The sequence below is a fragment of the Taudactylus pleione genome, unplaced genomic scaffold (assembly GCF_031769625.1).
Source record: "Taudactylus pleione unplaced genomic scaffold, aTauple2 ptg002907l, whole genome shotgun sequence".
In the NCBI taxonomy this organism is placed as follows: Eukaryota; Metazoa; Chordata; class Amphibia; order Anura; family Myobatrachidae; genus Taudactylus; species Taudactylus pleione.
In genome coordinates, this window is record NW_028287275.1 from 159,282 (window position 1) to 181,639 (window position 22,358).

Genomic DNA, 22,358 nt, shown 5'->3' on the forward strand with positions numbered 1-22,358 from the left:
TCACATAACATGCTAGACTACTAGTCACATAACATTTTAGACTAATATGCTAGCCCAGTAGTCACATAACATGCTAGACTAGTAATCACATGACATGCTACACTAGTAATCACATAATATGCTAGACTAGTAGTCACATAACATGCTAAACTAGTAAACACATAAAACGCTAGACTAGTAATCACATAACATGCTAGACTAGTAGTAACATAACATGCTAAACTAGCAAACACATAAAATGCTAGACTAGTACTCACATGACATGCTAAACTAGTAATCACATGACATGCTAGACCAGTAGAGTAGTCACATAACATGCTAGACTAGTAATCACATGACATGATAGACTAGTAGAGTAGTCACATTAAATACTAGACTAGTATTCACATGACATGCTAGACTAGCAACATAACATGCTAGACGAACATGCTAGACTAGTAATCACATAACATGTTAGACTAGCAACATAACATGCTAGACTAGTAATCACATAACATGCTAAACTAGTAATTACATAACATACCAGACTAATAATCACCTAACATGCTAGACTAGTAGTCACATGACATGCTAGACTAGTAATTACATAACATGCCAGACTAGTAGTCACATAACATGCTAGACTAGTAGTCACATAACATGCTAATATTGCATTCATTCAGCTCTGCAGACAGGGACAGTAGTGATGGGTGTTACCTCTGCAGGCAGGGATAGTAGTGATGGGTATTACCTCTGCAGGCAGGGATAGTAGTGACAGGTGTTACCTCTGCAGGCAGGGACAGTAGTGACGGGTTTTACCTCTGCAGGCAGGGACAGTAGTGACAGGTGTTACCTCTGCAGGCAGGGACAGTAGTGACGGGTTTTACCTCTGCAGGCAGGGACAGTAGTGACGGGTATTACCTCTGCAGGCAGGAACAGTAGTGACGGGTATTACCTCTGCAGGCAGGGACAGTAGTGATGGGTATTACCTCTGCAGGCATGGACAGTAGTGACGGGTATTACCTCTGCAGGCAGGGACAGTAGTGATGGGTATTACCTCTGCAGGCAGGGACTGTAGTGATGGGTATAACCTCTGCAGGCAGAGACAGTAGTGACGGGTATTACCTCTGCAGGCAGGGACAGCACTGACGGGTTTCACATCTGCAGGCAGGGACAGCAGTGACGGGTATTACCTCTGCAGGCAGGGACAGCAGTGACTGGTATTACCTCTGCAGGCAGGGACAGCAGTGACGGGTGTTACCTCTGCAGGCAGGGACAGCAGTGACGGGTGTTACCTCTGCAGGCAGGGACAGCAGTGACGGGTATTACCTCTGCAGGCAGGGACAGCAGTGACGGGTATTACCTCTGCAGGGACAGCAGTGACGGGTATTACCTCTGCAGGCAGGGACAGCAGTGACGGGTATTACCTCTGCAGGCAGGGACAGCAGTGACGGGTGTTACCTCTGCAGGCAGGGACAGCAGTGATGGGTGTTACCTCTGCAGGCAGGGACAGCAGTGACGGGTATTACCTCTGCAGGCAGGGACAGCAGTGACGGGTATTACATCTGCAGGCAGGGACAGCAGTGACGGGTATTTTCTCTGCAGGCAGGGACAGCAGTGACGGGTATTACCTCTGCAGGCAGGGACAACAGTGACGGGTGTTACCTCTGCAGGCAGGGACAGCAGTGATGGGTATTACCTCTGCAGGCAGGGACAGCAGTGATGGATATTACCTCTGCAGGCAGGGACAGTAGTGATGGGTATTATCTCTGCAGGCAGGGACAGTAGTGATGGGTATTATCTCTGCAGGCAGGGACAGTAGTGATGGGTATTACCTCTGCAGGCAGGGACAGTAGTAATAGGTATTACATCTGCAGGCAGGGACAGTAGTGATGGGTTTTACCTATGCAGGGGCAGTGCAAATTAATCCACTGATTGCGTGCGTATACGCAACTGCATTCCTTGCCCATAGTTCCCAGCTCTGGCAAAGATTACTTCATCAGGAACTTAGTGGGAGGAGTTAGACACAGTGAGAGAGCACAGCAGCTCCATTATGGATCATGTAGTTCAAAAATCACATGGTACATTCTCCATCAGCTAAAGACACACTGCTCAGTGCTGCATGCTATATACTGTACTTCTGTTTATTCCACAAGACATAGGGGGAGATTTACCAAACCTTCAAGAAAGATTAAGTAGAGAAGTTGCCCATAGCAACCAATCTGCTTCTGTCATTTTGTAGACAGTGCTAGATGAATGACAGAAGCTGGTATATACACCCCCTATAGTATCAGCACCATTATCTCCCTAAATACTGAAAAATAGAAAAAATTAATATTATTGAGAGGAAAACAGAAATGCAATTATAATACTTATGATTTATAGCAGACTGTGTGCCAGCGAGGCAGCGGGGTATCCTAATGCTGTAATGATGATGGGCCTATGTTTATTTGGATGCCGTGAGCTGTAGTCCCATCCACCCCATTTTTAATCTAGCTTAGGTGTGCAATCAGTGACAATAAAGGGTGCAATTAAAAAAAATAAGATTGGGGTAAAGGTATAAGATTGGGGTAAAGGTAAGGTTTGTTTTTTCCAATTATTGTGTTTTAAAAGCAAAACAAGACACACATCCCAATATTCTTAATTTGGGTCTTTTGCAAAAATAATTATCATTGCAGAGCTAAACCTGTCACTATTAGCTTGTTGTATAAGTGATTTATGTTTTAAAATATTAAAAGATCAAACATATTAAACATATCTGATCATTTGAATAAGACTCATCTCATCCAATGAACTTATAGTAGTAGAAATTCTGTACTGTAAGTGTAATGGACTACTTCTGTTTCCAATCACTTCTCAGTGTATCAGAGCCAGTGATGTAATGACCTAAATGAACTACATGAACTAATCTTTTGAACTAATCTTTTGAGTGAACTAGATCATAATGAACTAATCACCTGAACTAGATATCCCTTCACTAAGGGACAGAGGGCCTGATTCAGACCCGCTCTGAGCGCTCGCAAGCGGGTCGATGTTGGGCAAGTATGCATGTGCACGACGGAGGCTGCTCCGTCGTGCGCATGTGCGAGACCCGGATGGTGAGTGACAGCACGCCCCCTTTGGTGGGCATGCCAGGGGCGTGGCTGCCCAGACGGAGGCGTTCCCATGGCCCACCGTCTGGGGCTGGCCCCACTGACATCACAAGTGATGTCAGTGGGTGGACTTCTTGCTCTGTAAGAGCAAGAAGCCCACTGGGACTTGCGGCAACGAGACCCTACCACAAGGGTCTCATCGCAAGTCCGATGGTCGCGATGTTCTTGACCATCGCGACCATCATCCTGGCCGCTCGCACTAGCTGTGGGTGGTCACCCACAGCGATGCGAGCGGCCAGGAGGCCGCTCTAAAAAAACAATAGGCCGGCACTGATTCAGAGCAAGCACTCTGAAAGAGCGACCGGCTCTGAATCAGGCCCAGACTGTATTGGGAAAAGGGGGCATGGGCAGGAGTTACAGGGACATGGTCTTGTGGCACACTCCGTCTAAGCACGTTAGCAGGGTAGAGTGACGGGAGGCGAAGCTGCTTGGCCAGGCATTCAGAGGGCCTGACTGATCCATCAAACCAAGTGCCAGTCATGCCATGTCCATAGGGATAAGCCAGTTGTTCCTAGGGCTGCACAAATTACGGCTTTTACAACTGTACAATTTATTTAAAACATCACATATTGTTCAGAACGGCACAATATACTATTCCCTTGTTATTACTGCAATTTAACAGAACAAATAAAGGCCAGAAAGCAATACTCAGCTACCCTGATGTTACTGTCTCAGGGGTGATAAGCGCTAACTTAGAAGTTCATGACATCTACAGTCGCTGTTTCTGCAAGTTAGTGCAGAGTGAATGGTCTTAATGTTCCATAAGCTCTTGGCTCTATATATCAGTTATACAGATGTTTACTGTACATGGATATATGTGGTTTGTAGTATCCTGTCTGTGCACATTCCATACTCGGGAGAGGCCTGATCTCCGGATTCCAGTCCCCTCACTGCAGCTGTAAGTTTGTGAAAGTTACAGGAAAAATCTCTCACGGTTCCAGCAACAGGACACAAACGGAATAGCAGAATTCTGGATGGATTTGTTTGGACTATGTACCCTCAACTAATGCTGATGGCCCCAGGTTAATAGTTTTGGAAACTAAATTTTGTCTTTCTTCGGTTATTCCTACAGCTGCTCCTGAACACGATATATTTTCCTCTAATTATGTCACAATTAAGGACATGGAAATAAAGATATAGCCGGAATAGCTGATCCATCCGATATACAGTTACAATGGTTGTTCTATAAATGTATATTTGGCACCTGGGCCCTTGTTACTATTTGTACAGTTTATCTCTTGATGGGGAATAATATTCTATTTCTCAATTTCAAAGACGTTACATTGTCTTGCATGGAAGCCTTGGATCTAGAGTTTTGGGAAATAGAACGGGAATGGGATTTGTTATAGCTGAAGGATGGATTCAGAGATGAGCAAAATTTCCAAAACTTTTGCGCAGAACATTCACCTAATTTCCAGATGGATGAGAAGAATCCTATAGGTATGATTATTCTTAATTAAATACAATGTTTGGCATCTTAATACAGATTAGTCACAGACCCAAATGTAATAGGGTTCGAATTACTGTTCCCACGCGATAGCGGCGACACAGCCGCCATATTTAAAGCCAGGTTGTGTCTTTTTGCCTTAAAGCTAATTGCCGACCGTAGCAGCCGCCTCGGCAGAATCGCACTGGGAGCAGCAAATAGAGACCTTTTCTGAGTCACATGAAAAAACGTGCGCAGCGGTGTCTATTAGCGGTCGCCGCTACAGAATCCTTCCCTTGTGTACATCCACGCGGCCTAATCTGCAAACACCGAGCCATCTCCCTTTTAGCGCCATGCGCTGTAATACCGATTGCTGCGTCCTTAGGTGCCACCTCAGCCGCACCAGCAATGTGGCGGGTGCAATGTCCCCGTCTGACCATGGCCTCCTATACCTGCGGCTGTGAATGGTCACTGACGCACACGCCACACTCCCATAACACGCCCACTGAAGGGGCCATTTCTGCCTGGACTACTAACCACCCCCAGGACCCTCCAGCACTTTTCTACCACATTTCTCATACGTCTGACCCGATCACAACAGGACCTGTATGCGTAAACTCAGGGTAACAAATGCGCCATAGGGGTTTCCCAGAACTTTTGTGAGTGCACAGCTGCAAAGAATCGCTCAACTATGTGAATCCGGCATTACAAGCAGATTACGTGTGACGCAGAATCAGGCGTCTGCTATCAGGTGCTGCTGTGGCGAAGGGAAACCTGTCAGTGTATGGGAGACGTGTAATCACATGTAATCACACCTGTACAATCATATGTAATCACACCTGTACAGTCACATGTAATCACACCTGTACAATCACATGTAATCACACCTGTACAGTCACATGTAATCACACCTGTACAATCATATGTAATCACACCTGTACAGTCACATGTAATCACACCTGTATAGTCATATGTAATCACACCTGTACAATCACATGTAATCACACCTGTACAGTCACATGTAATCACACCTGTACAGTCATATGTAATCACACCTGTACAATCACATGTAATCACACCTGTACAATCACATGTAATCACACCTGTACAATCACATGTAATCACACCTGTACAGTCACATGTAATCACACCTGTACAGTCACATGTAATCACACCTGTACAATCATATGTAAACACACCTGTACAATCACATGTAATCACACCTGTACAGTCACATGTAATCACACCTGTACAATCACATGTAATCACACCTGTACAGTCACATGTAATCACACCTGTACAATCACATGTAATCACACCTGTACAGTCACATGTAATCACACCTGTACAGTCTTATGTAATCACACCTGTACAATCATATGTAATCACACCTGTACAGTCACATGTAATCACACCTGTACAATCACATGTAATCACATCTGTACAATCACATGTAATCACACCTGTACAGTCACATGTAATCACACCTGTACAGTCACATGTAATCACACCTGTATAATCACATGTAATCAAACCTGTACAATCACATGTAATCACACCTGTACAGTCTTATGTAATCACACCTGTACAATCACATGTAATCACACCTGTACAGTCACATGTAATCACACCTGTACAATCACATGTAAGCACACCTGTACAGTCTTATGTAATCACACCTGTACAATCACATGTAATCACACCTATACAGTCATATGTAATCACACCTGTACAATCACATGTAATCACACCTGTACAGTCACATGTAATCACACCTGTACAGTCATATGTTATCACATCTGTACAGTCATATGTAATCACACCTGTACAGTCACATTTAATCACACCAGTACAGTCATATGTAATCACACCTGTACAATCACATGTTATCACACCTGTACAGTCACATTTAATCACACCTGTGCAGTCATATGTAATCACACCTGTACAGTCATATATAATCACACCTGTACAGTCACATGTAATCACACCTGTACAATCACATGTAATCACACCTGTACAGTCACATGTAATCACACCTGTACAATGTTATGTAAACACACCTGTTCAATCACATGTAATCACACCTGTACAATCACATGTAATCACACCTATACAATCACATGTAATCACACCTTCTGTACAATCACATGTAATCACACCTTCTGTACAATCACATGTAATCACACCTGTACAGTCACATGTAATCACACCTGTACAATCACATGTAATCACACCTGTACAATCACATGTAATCATACCTTCTGTACAATCACATGTAATCACACCTTCTGTACAATCACATGTAATCACACCTGTACAGTCACATGTAATCACACCTGTACAGTCATATGTAATCACACCTGTACAATCACATGTAATCACACCTGTACAGTCACATTTAATCACACCTGTACAGTCATATGTAATCACACCTGTACAGTCATATGTAATCACACCTGTACAATCACATGTAATCACACCTGTACAGTCACATTTAATCACACCTGTACAGTCATATGTAATAACACCTGTACAATTACATGTAATCACACCTGTACAGTCACATGTAATCACACCTGTACAGTCACATGTAATCACACCTGTACAATCACATGTAATCACACCTGTACAGTCACATGTAATCACACCTGTACAGTCAGATTTATTAGTACTCAGAGCTGGAGAATGTGTATCTTAATCAGCAGGGGCTCCTACCCTCTTAGATGAGGGCAGCTGCCACTGTCTGCACTACAGGTCGGAGGAGAGAAACCGTAGTATTGAACAGCCGGGTCTCAGTGCCTGTGGATTGGATCTGGCAGGTTCCGGGACCAGCACATGCGGCGGTGGGACCACTCAGGCAGAAAACACTGGCTTCTGGGTAGTGCATCAGCTGTAGCCCCTAGAAGCCGGGTAAGGCTACCCGATAGGCAGAGGGGAGCCCTCCCACTGGAAACATGCTCTCTGCTAATCATAGCCAGGGGAGAAAACACCTCTTCCTTGGACTGACTGTCCTGTGTGTGATTGGCACATAGCGCTTCCAATGGGAAGTCACAGTGTAACCAGTGCAGTCCCTGAGGTGGCCGATGTTACTGGGGGTGCTGTAGCCCTGGAGCCCATAGGTAAAAGCCACCACTGACCTTAATGCAATCTACAACTCTAGTACAGTCCTGCATCACACCTGTTCTGCAAGGGTACACAGGAAACGCTATCACCGTGCTGGGTAATTTACTGCTATTCATCATTAGAGCCTCAATGTAGGTACCATCCATCCAACAGCGTCAAAGACTAAAACCTATTGTGGCCTGACTGCGGGAACTAGCGTCATCCTCAGATTACCTGCCCAGCCCTGCACCTTCCTATAGCAGAGGAGATGTATTAGGCCTCGCAGAGAGATAAAGTTATTGCTCAAAGCCAATCAGCTTCTGTTATTTCAAAGACTGTGCTAGATTAATGACAGGTAGACGCTGATTGGTTGCTTTGCTCCACTTCTCCACTTAAACTCTCTCCAAGGCTCGGTACATCTCCCCCAGAGAGCGAGGATGGGTCCATGTGCAGTGTAAACTTTCTCCGCAGATGCTTTGGTGCATTGATATCTGATGCCGCATCTCAAATTGCATCTTTTGTTTTTTTATTTAGTTGATGGTTTATGTTTATAAGTTTTATTCATTTGTTTATGTTATTATTAGGTTGTTTATACAATGTTGCTACATATTGGCCATTGGTATCTGCTGCCGCATCTCACAATGCACTTGAGTTATTTTTATATCCCTCTGGTAATTTAAAATATAACTTTTATTGGTAGTAATATTAAAAGGATATAGAATGTGTTAGAATGTCTTCAGGAGAAACGTAATATAAAATACAGCAAATGATGTGAGAACGGTTTGACGTTTAGTGACCTAATAAATGTGTTCACTACAATGGTGTCTAAATCTCATTCATTTATTGGTACTGTTAGATATTGTTATTAGGAGTGTATATATGTTGTTTGTGTAATATATATATTTGGCAATTACTCTAAATGACCTTAGAATATTATTATTGTTGTAATCTCTATTCAGGGGGGTCAGTAGGATTAGAAGTGCCAGGTATTCCTTGAACTAAATGCTGGATATCCTAAGAGTCTGGTTTTTAATCTTCTATATTAGTTTCCCACATAGGGCCGAATTCAATTAGAAGCGAAAAGCCTGTTTCCGCGATACTTTTTCGCCGATTACGTCATTTTCGCCAATTTCATTTATCCCCGTATTCAATTTGTCCGACTTTTCGCTAATGTGAAAAGTTTGCACCTTGTAACCAGCGGAAAAGTTTTGCCTATGAATTCCCCGCGAAAAAAAGAATCTAGGTTTTGGGGTGCAAAATTGCGACAAACCCCCTAAACCCTTTTTACACCCCTTTGACGCTAATTGTGTCAAAAAACGCTAAATAAATTACTAAAGACACCCCCAAAAAAGCACTTTGAAAAAATGGGCAACAAAAAATCAAAGTGGGGTACAAAATAAAAAACTAGCGGAATAGCTTTTGGGGGTGTCTGAAAGTATGGGGGAGGTGCTTTTTAATGCTTTACTTTAACAACTTTAAAATATGCTTGCACCCATTTTCATGTACCCCAAATTTGGGCTAAATGCTATTCTTCACCACTGTCCCAAAGACGCTAAATAGCACTTATTGAGACCATTCGAAGACCCCAACTACCTTCATCAGGGCTAATCGGGGGTACCCACAGTGAAGCCCCATGTCAGAGCATCTTTTGGGGGTGTCAGACTGATTTCCGAAATGAAAATGACACCACTTTTCGCCTGTTTGCGTTTCGCCAGGTCCCGTTTTCGAGGATTTGGAATTGAATACGGGGATGCGCGGGGATGCGCGTGATAAGTTTTCACCGGCAAAAGCCTCCGATGACGGTGAAAATTCCGGCCTCGGACTTTTCGCTCAAAATTGAATACGGTCCATAGAGCATTGGTTTTTCTATGCGGGTTTAGGTGCTACAATGTTAAATAATTATAAATACAGATTGTTTTCCACTGTGATCAGTTTTCTGCAGAGTGCAGAGGATTTTGTTGTTTTTTTATATATAATGCGGCTCTATTAACAGAAAAGTCTGGTATTTTATAGTTCCCTATTTATTATCTTGTCCTCTTCTATGTTTGTATTTTCTTTGTACACGCCTGTCTGTTGGTTTTATATGATACAATATTGCAACAGTAATTGATGGAAAAAACAGACACTTGTCGTTTTTGTAACAGTTTCTTTCTTCAGAGGAGTTTTTTTGTGTTATACAAAAAATTGTTTATTTCACTTGTATCCAGATTGTACTAACAGTGTATTAGATACTCAATATGAGTGTTCACCTTTTTGTTTTAGAAATGCAACCTAAAATATTTGCTTTTCATAATTTGCATAAACGTTATTTGTGTTGACAGAGACCTGTATTTATATGTTAATTATGTGCATACATCAATGTCAGTATTAGCAAACTTGTTTATATTATACATATTATAATAAATATGATAAAGTCAATGCAAGGTAAATAAATAATTTAAGTTTAAAAAAAGGAAAAGGGTCATAAAGAGATTTTCAATCTATATAATAATAACAGCGGTTCCTCTGTCCCATTGGGTTTGAACCATGTAGAGCAAGAACATCAGAATCAGGGTCTGACAAGGAATGGAAATGTGCCTCATATGTAAAGAGGATTTATTGCACGTGGCCGACAGAAGAGGAGAGTGCGACATTCTGGACCAGAGCAGTGAGATACATTTGCGTCTCTGATCTGGGAAGATCATGGAACTTGGACGCTGGTTCATACTATCATTCTCACAGGAATGTTGTTTGCACAATACCAGCTGTAACCCCTGGCGATGACAGGAAGAGACACTGCACTGGCCACAGACACTATGGTGTCTAGTTTGTTCCATAGATAATCATTAGCTTACTATGAAGAGTTTCTCGTAGGACTTTACCCCCTTACTTTCGGTCACTTTGCCATTTGTGCATCACACAAGTTCCGGAGAATTACCAAACAACCTGAGAAGGACACATAGACCAGGGATAGGACACATACACCAGAGATGGGACACATAGACCAGGGATAGGACACATACACCAGAGATGGGACACATAGACCAGGGATAGGACACATACACCAGAGAAGGACACATACACCAGGGATGGGACAGATAGACCAGGGATAGACACATACACCAGGGATGGGACACATAGACCAGGGATAGGACACATACACCAGAGAAGGACACATACACCAGGGATGGGACAGATAGACCAGGGATAGACACATACACCAGGGATGGGACACATAGACCAGGGATAGACACATAGACCAGGGATAGGACACATAGACCAGGGATAGACACATACACCAGGGATGGGACACATAGACCAGGGATAGACACATACACCAGGGATGGGACACATAGACCAGGGATGGGACACATACACCAGAGAAGGGCACATAGACCAGGGAAAGGGCACATAGACCAGGGATGGAACACATAGACCAGGGATAGACACATAGACCAGGGATGGGACACATAGCCCAGGGATAGACACATACACCAGGGATGGGACACATAGCCCAGGGATAGACACATACACCAGGGATGGGACACATAGACCAGGGATAGGACACATACACCAGAGAAGGACATATACACCAGAGATGGGACACATACACCAGGGATGGGACATATAGACCAGGGATAGGACACATACACCAGAGATGGGACACATACACCAGGGATAGGACACATAGACCAGGGATAGGACACAAACACCAGAGAAGGACACATAGACCAGGGATAGGACACATACACCAGAGAAGGACACATACACCAGGGATGGGACACATAGACCAGGGATAGGACACATAGACCAGAGATGGGACACATAGACCAGGGATAGGACACATACACCAGGGATGGGACACATAGACCAGGGATAGACACATACACCAGGGATGGGACACATAGACCAGGGATAGACACATACACCAGGGATAGGACACATAGACCAGGGATAGGACACAAACACCAGAGAAGGACACATAGACCAGGGATAGGACACATACACCAGAGAAGGACACATACACCAGGGATGGGACACATAGACCAGGGATAGGACACATAGACCAGAGATGGGACACATAGACCAGGGATAGGACACATACACCAGGGATGGGACACATAGACCAGGGATAGACACATACACCAGGGATGGGACACATAGACCAGGGATAGGACACCTAGACCAGGGAGAGGACACATAGACCAGGGATAGACACATACACCAGGGATGGGACACATAGACCAGGGATAGACACATACACCAGGGATGGGACACATAGACCAGGGATGGGACACATACACCAGAGAAGGGCACATAGACCAGGGATAGGGCACATAGACCAGGGATGGAACACATAGACCAGGGATAGACACATACACCAGGGATGGGACACATAGCCCAGGGATAGACACATACACCAGGGATGGGACACATAGCCCAGGGATAGACACATACACCAGGGATGGGACACATAGACCAGGGATAGGACACATACACCAGAGAAGGACATATACACCAGAGATGGGACACATACACCAGGGATGGGACATATAGACCAGGGATAGGACACATACACCAGAGATGGGACACATACACCAGGGATAGGACACATAGACCAGGGATAGGACACAAACACCAGAGAAGGACACATAGACCAGGGATAGGACACATACACCAGAGAAGGACACATACACCAGGGATGGGACACATAGACCAGGGATAGGACACATAGACCAGAGATGGGACACATAGACCAGGGATAGGACACATACACCAGAGATGGGACACATAGACCAGGGATGGGACACATACACCAGGGATGGGTCACATAAACCAGAGAAGAGCACATAGACCAGGGATGGGACACATAGACCAGAGAAGGACACATAGACCAGGGATGGGACACATAGACCAGGGATAGGGCACATAGACCAGAGAAGGACACATAGACCAGGGATGGGACACATACACCAGGGATGGGACACATAAACCAGAGAAGGGCACATACACCAGGGATGGACACAAACACCAGAGAAGGACACATAGACCAGGGATAGGACACATACACCGGAGAAGGACACATACACCAGGGATGGGACACATAGACCAGGGATAGGACACATACACCAGAGATGGGACACATAGACCAGGGATAGGACACATACACCAGAGATGGGACACATAGACCAGGGATGGGACACATACACCAGGGATGGGACACATAAACCAGAGAAGTGCACATAGACCAGGGATGGGACACATAGACCAGAGAAGGACACATACACCAGGGATTGGACACATAGACCAGGGATAGGGCACATAAACCAGAGAAGGGCACATACACCAGGGATGGGACACATTACTGTGCAGATGCTGAATTATTAACAACTTTGGCTACAGACTTTGCACAAGACATACATGATATTTCAGCAGAATTTCAAATTGTACAATGTGTCACATGACTGCATGCTATATCTATACAGGTGTATGCATTGGCTAAAGTACAGATGTAAGCATTGGCTAAAGTACAGGTGTATGCATTGGCTAAAGTACAGGTGTATGCATTGGGTAAGGTACAGATGTATACATTGGATAAAGTACACGTGTATGCATTTGATAAGGTACAGGTATATGCATAGGATAAGGTATAGGTGTATGCAGTGGATAAAGTACAGGTGTATGCAGTGGGTAAGGTTCAGGTGTATGCATAGGATAAGGTACAGGTGTATGCATTGGGTAAGGTACAGGTGTATGCAGTGGATAAGGTACAGGTGTATGCATTGGATAAAGTACAGGTGTATGCAGTGGATAAAGTACAGGTGTATGCATTGGATAAAGTACAGGTGTATGCAATGGATAAAGTACAGGTGTATGCAGTGGATAAAGTACAGGTATACCTGTTTAGGAAATATTCTGCAGAATTAAGGGGTCTTTAATCATCACTTAATTTACACAAAAGCAGGTGAAAATTAATCTTTTCAGCTATTTTTGCATAAATTAACTATCGGGCCCATTCATTATAAAGGTAATCCAGGAGATATTTCCTTTCTGCCCTAATCTTGCCTGCTGTCCCTATACACTAGTAAGGGGACCTAAATTCATCAAGCTCCGAAAATACAACATTGTCGGAGCTTAACTGCGGGAACCTTCATCATCTTCAGATGGGGTTTGTTCCCGCAGCCCTTGGTTGTGAAGAGGGATCCATTCAGATCCCTCTGTCATTGCCGGCTCCTTTCGCTGAATGGCGGGGCTTTGTGCACCTGTGTGAACCACTAATATTCGCCGTCACTAAAGTAGACATTCGCAGGGACATCTGATCTTCGGACCAGCTGTCTCTGCACCAGAGCAATGATGAATTACTCCAGCGCTTGCGGCGAGATAGTATGTTAATTATTGGGGGCAGCCCAGCACCTGATAATTAACAAAATGAAGTACCAAGGTGGATTCCTTAAATTCCCACACACCCCTAATGTACCCGTGACACCCATGTACCTATGTACTATGTACCGTTGTGTTACTGGTCTCTAGGAATGCCATTCTTCCTTTTCTGATGATTTGCAGTAAAGTGTAATACATACATGCCTACCCTCCCGGTTTTCGAGGGAGGCTCCCAATTTTTCGGGTAACCCCCCGCACCCCCGGAAGGGTAGGCACTTATCCCGCATTCTGACCACTTCCTAGTGAAGTGTGCAGAATGGGGAGAATATTAGCGTGGATCGGCGTTTCTGAGCATTGTAGACGGGGCCTATTGAGACAATTCTATGAGAATTGCATAATTTAGCTCCGCCCCCTATTTTAAATATGCTAATTGCGGTGAATTCCCTTGAGGGGGTGGGGCTTAATGACGAAATCCGGCCGGCCCCATCCCCAACTCCACCTACCTGCTTCACCTCCCTAGCGGGAAGGGGAATGCAGTCGGGAAGCCGGCGGACCTAATCCCGACAGCCGGCTTCCCGACCGCTTAATCCCGGCAAGGGTTAAATGATAGGCATCTAAATCTAGACGCCTGTCATTTTACCGACGCTGGGAGACCAGCACCCGGCATCCCGAATGAAGGTAAGCTGGGCGCCAAGCGCGGATAGCCGCGTGGGGGTGGGTTAGGTTTAGGGCTCCCGGGGGGACTTAGGGTTAGGCACCCACCCGGGAGGTTAGAGTTAGGCTAGGGGAAGGTGGGGTAAGGGTTAGGCACCCCCAGGGGGGAGTTTAGGGTTAGGCACCCCCCGGGGGACTTAGGTTTAGGCGGCGGGGAAGGGGGGGTTAGGTTTAGGCACTTAGAGGGGGGTTTAGGGTTAGGCACTGGGGGGAAGGTTAGGGTTAGGGGAGGGAATTAGGTTAGTCTATACTTACCTTGGGGATGATCGGGATTTTCATCTATGTCGGCCAGCCGCTGTCGCGGATTCCAGCTGCCGGACTTGCGTCTGGCGGTAAATCATACCGATTCCGCGGGAATAGCTAGATCCCCTTCAGTTTCTGTACAATGATGTCATTCCCAGTGTCATTCCCTACCGTCCAAATGGGCATAGAGGGGGAATATATTCTTGTGGCGAACAAAGTGAGCCACCGAGCCCGCAGCATGGCGAGCATAGTGAGCCCGCAAGGGACCAACTTTCTTATTTTCATGGAAAGTGTGGGCAGAAACCTGCACTTCCACCCCCACTTACGTCACTTCCAGGTACGGCTGGTGAAGGGGTTTTATACCTTTCCCCTCCCTGGCCTTCTCCCGGAGAGGAAGATTTAATAGTCGGCAAGTATGGTGTAATATCTGTATATACCGACACAATAAAGTCATACAGATAAATTCATTCTGAGTTCAACTTTATTTTTAAAGCCCAGATCATAAATAAAAAAAAAATGTGTTAATTATATTTGTTTGTGTGCAATATATACAAAGAGAATCACTTTCTGGGCATTTCATTGCAAAATCTCAGCATGCTTCCTGTTTGTGTGTATGACACAACTGTACTCCACTCCGCCAATAAAATGCCACCAATAGCAAATAGCTCTCTAATAATGTGTACAGGATAATAATAATAATAATAATAATAATAATAATAATAATATTAATATGTACAGGAAAATAATAATAATAATAATAATAATAATAATAATAATAATAATAATGTGTACAGGACAATAATAATAATAATAATAATAATAATAATAATAATGTGTACAGGATAATAATAATAATAATAATAATAATAATAATGTGTACAGGACAATAATAAAGTGTACAGGATAATAATAATAATAATAATAATAATAATAATGTGTACAGGATAATAATAATAATAATAATAATAATAATGTGTACAGGATTGTAATAATAATAATAATGTGTACAGAATAATAATAATAATAATATTAATAATAATAATAATAATAATGTGTACAGGATAATAATAATAATAATAATAATAATAATAATAATAATAATAATAATGTGTACAGGATTGTAATAATAATAATAATAATAATAATAATAATGTGTACAGAATAATAATAATAATAATAATAATAATAATAATAATGTGTACAGGATAATAATAATAATAATAATAATAATAATAATAATAATAATAATGTGTACAGGATAATAATAATAATAATAATAATAATAATAATAATAATAATGTGTACAGGATAGTAATAATAATGTGTACAGGATAATAATAATGTGTACAGGATAATAATAATAATAATAATAATAATAATAATAATAATGTGTACAGGAGGATAATAATAATAATAATAATAATAATAATAATAATAATAATAATAATAATAATAAGTACAGGATAATAATAATAATGTGTACAGGATAATAATAATGTGTACAGGACAGCATGTACAAAGCAATACTTCCTGTCTGTGTCATCAGGGCACCATCTTGGAGTGAAATAAATGACAGAGGGCCTGATTCACTACAGATCGCTATTCTGCTTATACGCATGCAGCGCAGTTGCTAATATCAGCGGTGATATGTAAATGTTTGCATTGCGATCGCAGCCTGACATATGGATGCCCACTTCCCCTTACTCACATCCGTAAAGTAGGGCAACATAGCGAAACAATCGGTAACATCGGACAGTTAATGAAGCTTAATGACCTTACTCAGGAATTGCTTTCTTCAGCGTACGCTATCAGGCCTCAGGCGGTGTCTGGTATCGCAATGGATAATTTATGCATGCCCATGCAATGCGTCTCAAAGCACTGGCATGGCCAACCACCCCCCGTCACCACCCACAAATAGCTCTTCCTGTCAATTACTCTGCCATGGGTTTGCGTACACACGATGTCTCGATCGCAGTGGCTAGTTTGCGCACGAGCATTGTGATGCATACACATGCGCAGTACACAACAATCGACTGATTGCATGCATATAAGCGACTGCGTTCCTTGCTGAATCAGGCCCACTGTACGCACAGGTTCTGCGTCTTTGGACGTAGCGGGTATTCTACAATATGTAAAAGCCGCAGGAGTGGTCTAAGTAATCTCTTCTTCTCTGATCCGATGCTTTTGGAATATGACCTACCCCATCCTCTTATTTACCCTAACGATGGGTCACCAACATTTTTAACGTGCCCACTGCGCTCAGTCCTTGTATATGTCCTCCTGCTGGCGCTGGGCAACATACCGCCTATATGGCAGAAGACTGGGATGCCAGGAGTGAGGACAATGAAAAGACACTACCTGCTATTATCTGTCTACAGTCCTGCCAGCTCGGTCCACCAGCAACAAACTGGCAGTGGGAGCGCAGTGAGGTTACGCATGTGTGTGGGCTACGCATGGTGATACCTCCGGATGGCGTGAACGATAAGCCCCAGGATAATGAGATAAAGGAATTGGGTCACTTAGGATATTGCACTGAAAACTGAATTTTCATTATCATTTAACATCTTTAATGAAAACTTGCATGGTAAAGTGCAACAAAAGTCTTTAAAAAAGAATATATATATATATATTTTAGTCATATTTTGTGCACAGTAATGATTTTCAGGACAGGTGTGCACTACAACACCCCCCAACTGCATGTTTTTCTGGTCACGTGACTGGTATATCTTCTATGATTGCATATAAGTGTAATATCATTTGTACCCAGCTCAGCCATGTTTATACCAGCTGGGCACAGTCCAGTCAGCTGTAGATTTAGGAGATTTAGGAGCACTAATACCTTCTGAACTAGATCATGTCCTGTTCCTCATACTCAGAATGATGGCACTTACCAGAGGGGTGGGGGTCTCCGGTCAGTCTAAGCAGCGGGAAGGGTTGATCAGGTATAACAGGACAGGTGCTCTATAACAGCACCTATTCTCTGCCTCGTACAGGGACTTTGGTGGTTCTGATGGGAAATCAGCGCTGACCCTCCAACTGGCCTCTCTGTCACTGATTAACCAGCGTGGGCTGCACTCAGTGTCCTCTGCTCTCACTGACTTTATAACTAACCTTTCAAGGATGACACTTTTCATTTCAAAGACTTCTGAGGGAGGCTAGTGAGAAGGAAGAGCTTTCATGTCTAGGTTTGGTGTCCTTGGCTCTCTCCTGTGCAGTATGTTACATACCAAATAGTTTCTCCCTTTTGTTTAATGGACTTGGAATCACTTTATGTCCAGATATAATGCGTCTGCACAAGACTCACATGGTGGTCTCCTATTTCACTGAGTCATGGGGTGAGATGTATCAAGTCTTGGAGAGAGATAAAGCACAGACCAATCAGCTTCTGTCATTTTTTCAAACACAGCTTGAAAAATGACAGTTAGGGGTATACGGGTCTAAGGAGCTCATTCAGAACCGGTTGCTAGATGTGTACGCTCGCTTGATGCATATGCAAATTCGGCTAAGTGACGGCATGGCAGGCGATCACACGGCACAAGCATGCCCACTATGTCTTTATTATTATTATCCTTTATTTATATGGCGCCACAAAGGTTCCGCAGCGCCTTACACAGTACATAAATGAGCACACAAGAAAAACAGTTAACAGTAATACAAAACAATGTAGGACAAGGACATGGTTATACACATAGCTGCATAACACAAGCAGCAGGACATGAGCAACCAGGTGTATGGTGTCATTGTGGGGAGTTAGGAGTAGATTATACTATAAGTAGGGGGAAGAGAAGCACGTGAGGGATGAGGGCCCTGCTCGTGAGAGCTTACATTCTATAGAGGAAGGGCAGACACACAGGGGTGACACAGATGGGGTAGATAGTGAGGAAGGAGCATGGAGCAGGGGGTTAGGATATGTGCTATGGAATGTGAGGGGCAGACACACAGGGGTGACACAGATGGGGTAGATAGTGAGGAAGGAACATGGAGCAGGGGGTTAGGATACAAGCAGCGGAATGTGTGTGTTTAAGATGACCTGATGTTATGTCAAGATTAAGTCCTTCATTCATCTATCTCTATGATAGAAAATAGATTTTGTTTATGTGTTATTTACATGAGAGATGTACAAAATAAAGTTGTAGCACTTTAATTATTGTGTGTTACATTTTAGCATCTAAATACATCCTGATAAAAATGCAGCTATTATGGGACTGTCCCGTCATCCTAATACAGTGGTGACTACTTTAGTCCCAGCTGCTGGGTGCTATGCCATGCTCCTGTGAGTGGGTGCTATGCCATGCTCCTGTGAGCGGGTGCATCTCACATGATAGACCCACCCACAAATGGGTGCAGCCATGCCCAACATGCTGTGGTCCCACAGGATGTTGCAGTACCCGGGCCCAGAATTTCTCTTGGCAGCCCTGGAGGTGACAGGCAGAACCAGGTGGGCATAGGGGTGGGGTAGCAAGGCCATGGAGGGAGGGAGGTGGCTGAGAATGGAGGAATAGGAAAGGTGAGGGAAAGGAGCAGAGGGTTGGAAGGCAGAGTGATGAGAGAAAAAAGGGGGAACAGCAAGCATAGGAGACAAGAGGGGGAGGATGGGGGTGGATAAAGTAGGGGATTATGTGGACACTGAATAAGGGGGCTGATTGAAGAAAGGGTGTTCATGCTATGGACAAGGTAATAAGTGAGATGAAAACTGGAGTGGAGGCTGTGAGATATAGAGACAGTGTGGATTAAAGTTGTTAAATGTTCAAAAATAGAGATAAAAGAACAGTGCTGCTAATGTATGAGTGCAGCTCCGAAAGTGATATATAAAGAGAGGTGTGTGAGTAGTGGGTGCAGGAATTAGTTATTAAATAAATGATTAAAGTGGATAGATGTAACGCAATGGGAAAAGGCAATACAAACAAGAATTTATGTAGTATGAGGGCAAAATTACAATGTGCAGAGCCGATCCGGTCTGAAGTGTTATATCCAAGCAGTGAGTGTAGTAGGGAGTTTCCTGGTTAATCATAAAGCAGAAGATGTTGATTTTGGTAATTCACATAAATATGTTGCTTGTTGTCTTTCAGAAAGTGTTCTGGTTTTGAGTTTGTTTTCCCTCAGTTTTCCTCCAGTTTAACTCCGGAGTAACTCTGACTTAGGACCTGATTCAGAGCCGGACGCTATTTGCGCTCGCTCGTCAAGAAAATAGGGGTGGCTATTCAAATGAACCGTTCGCTGTTTGCAGTCTGTTCACGCCTCTAGGTCTGAACGAGCGTACAAAACTTGCGGTCGTTTTTTGGGAAACTACGCCCCCTGGCCGCTCGCATCCTACGTCATGTCCGCTATTTATTAGATTAATCGAGTACATCGACCAGGGTATGAACTGCTCGCTATTCTTGGGGTTGGTTTTTGCTACCACAATTTTGCGAGCAGTTCTGGCTATAAAATAACCCAGTGACGTGGTCAATGACGCTGCTGTTTTAAATATGCACACCCTTAAAACGCCCGTTTTGAACTTTAAGCACGCCTGCGATCGGATCTCCACTCCCCGTTTTCAAGCCCCTTCCCCTGTTACCACCCACATACGCCTCCTCCTGTCACTCATATTATCAGGCATTCGCTATTTTGCGAGCACATGAATTTCGGCCGCACTGACTGGTTCGCGCATGCGTATAACGATCCGTACGCATGCGCAGTTGGGCAAACATCGCTCGGAGCGAACGAGCAGCCACTTGCGTCCGGCTCTGAATCAGGGCCTTAGTTATCAAATTGTAATTACACTTATAATCTCACACTTTTCATCTAACACAGCCTACGTCTATGCAGCCTTAGTGAGCACTAATAACTAAAGTTACAAACATTCGATCGCCCTGTGTATGCAGACGCCCTCTCAGCTCAGAGAAATATAACTGAGCCCAAATCCTCCCAAGGGCCCATATACACTTCTGCTACTCAGAAACCCCCACGTGCAAATCAGGGCAAACAGAACCGCGGAGGAAATTCTGTGTTGAGCTTCGTGGATGAGGCCCCTGATTACCACGACCTGTGAGTGCTGTCAGGAGACATTTGGAGATCTGTGTGTGTGTTCTGTTCTTACTGCACTCAGCGCCTGATTCAGCGTGCAATGCTGAGCGCAGGTCTCCGATTAAAGTAAATTTGCGCGTGTACAGGACCCGTTCCGCGAATGTGCAGAACGGGTCCTGCGTGATCTAGTGTTCACTCTAGCTCCGGCGGCAGGCAGAGCACCGCTTTATGTCCAGATCTAATGCATCTGCACAAGACTCAAATGGTGAAGTCTCCTATTTCACTGAGTCATGGGGTGAATCAAGTCTTGGAGAGAGATAAAGCACAGACCAATCAGCTTCTGTCATTTTTTCAAACACAGCTTGAAAAATGACAGGGGTATAAGAGTCTAAGGAGCTCATTCAGAAGGCACTTCTGCGCACGCGCACCCGAAAAGGGGACATGGACATTGAAAAGGGGGCGTGTCTATAAAATGCATCACCCTTTTTGTCACTCTTGGGGGCGTGCCCTGTACTTACGGACATGCTGGGCAGCCCTCAAGCGCTGTTGATAGGGATAATAGATGCCGGGCGCATGTGCCCGGCGTCTATTCACTGGCGGTGACCAGGTCACCACACATTTCCCCACCCGCGGGACACTGCGACCTGTTGGTGAAGACGGCAGCCGCAGGCTGTGAGGGCAGGGCGCTTTTTGCCCCCCACTAAAACAGCCTAGCGGGAACGCTAGTGATCACGTGCAGACCTTTCTATGGCTCTGCCTGATTGACAGGCAGAGGCATTTATGGGGCGGTGCGGGGGCGGGGACAGCCGGCATTCCTGGTAATGGGGGTGTGTCGGTCCCATTTTCCGGGAGTGTCAAGGACAGGGACTGCGTTGGCAGATGCAGTTTCCTGGCCTCACAGGCTTACTCAGCTGACTGGTGATCCAAGCCTGCGAACTCAGGGTGTCGTACAGGGGGTGTTGTCATACAGGGGGGTGTCGTCATATAGGGGGTGTCGTCATATAGGGGGTGTCATACAGGGGGGTGTCCTACAAGGGGCATCATATAGGGGGCTTCATACACCTCCTGCTGCATTTGCATATTAGCAAGGACAGAATTACAAAGCTGCCTGCGTGCATAAATCATATATCTATAGCCTGCGTGTATACATCATATATCTATAGTCTGCGTGTATACATCATATATCTATAGTCTGCGTGTATACATCATATATCTATAGTCTGCATGTATACATCATATATCTGTAGTCTGCGTGTATACATCATATATCTATAGCCTGCGTGTATACATCATATATCTATAGCCTGCTTGTATACATCATATATCTATAGTCTGCGTGTATACATCATATATCTATAGCCTGCGTGTATACA

The 22,358-nt window shown here is 44.2% G+C and overlaps 1 protein-coding gene across 1 annotated transcript in view; it reads right to left on the reverse strand.

Moving 5' to 3' along the window:
- HPN (hepsin) overlaps nt 1-17,958 on the reverse strand; it is a 75,946-nt gene extending 57,988 nt beyond the window's left edge. Inside the window, exon 1 of the mRNA XM_088466358.1 lies at nt 17,871-17,958. The gene's annotated coding sequence lies outside the window, so the exon portion shown is untranslated. The remainder of the gene's footprint in view (nt 1-17,870) is intronic.
- Between the last annotated feature and the right edge of the window lie 4,400 nt (nt 17,959-22,358).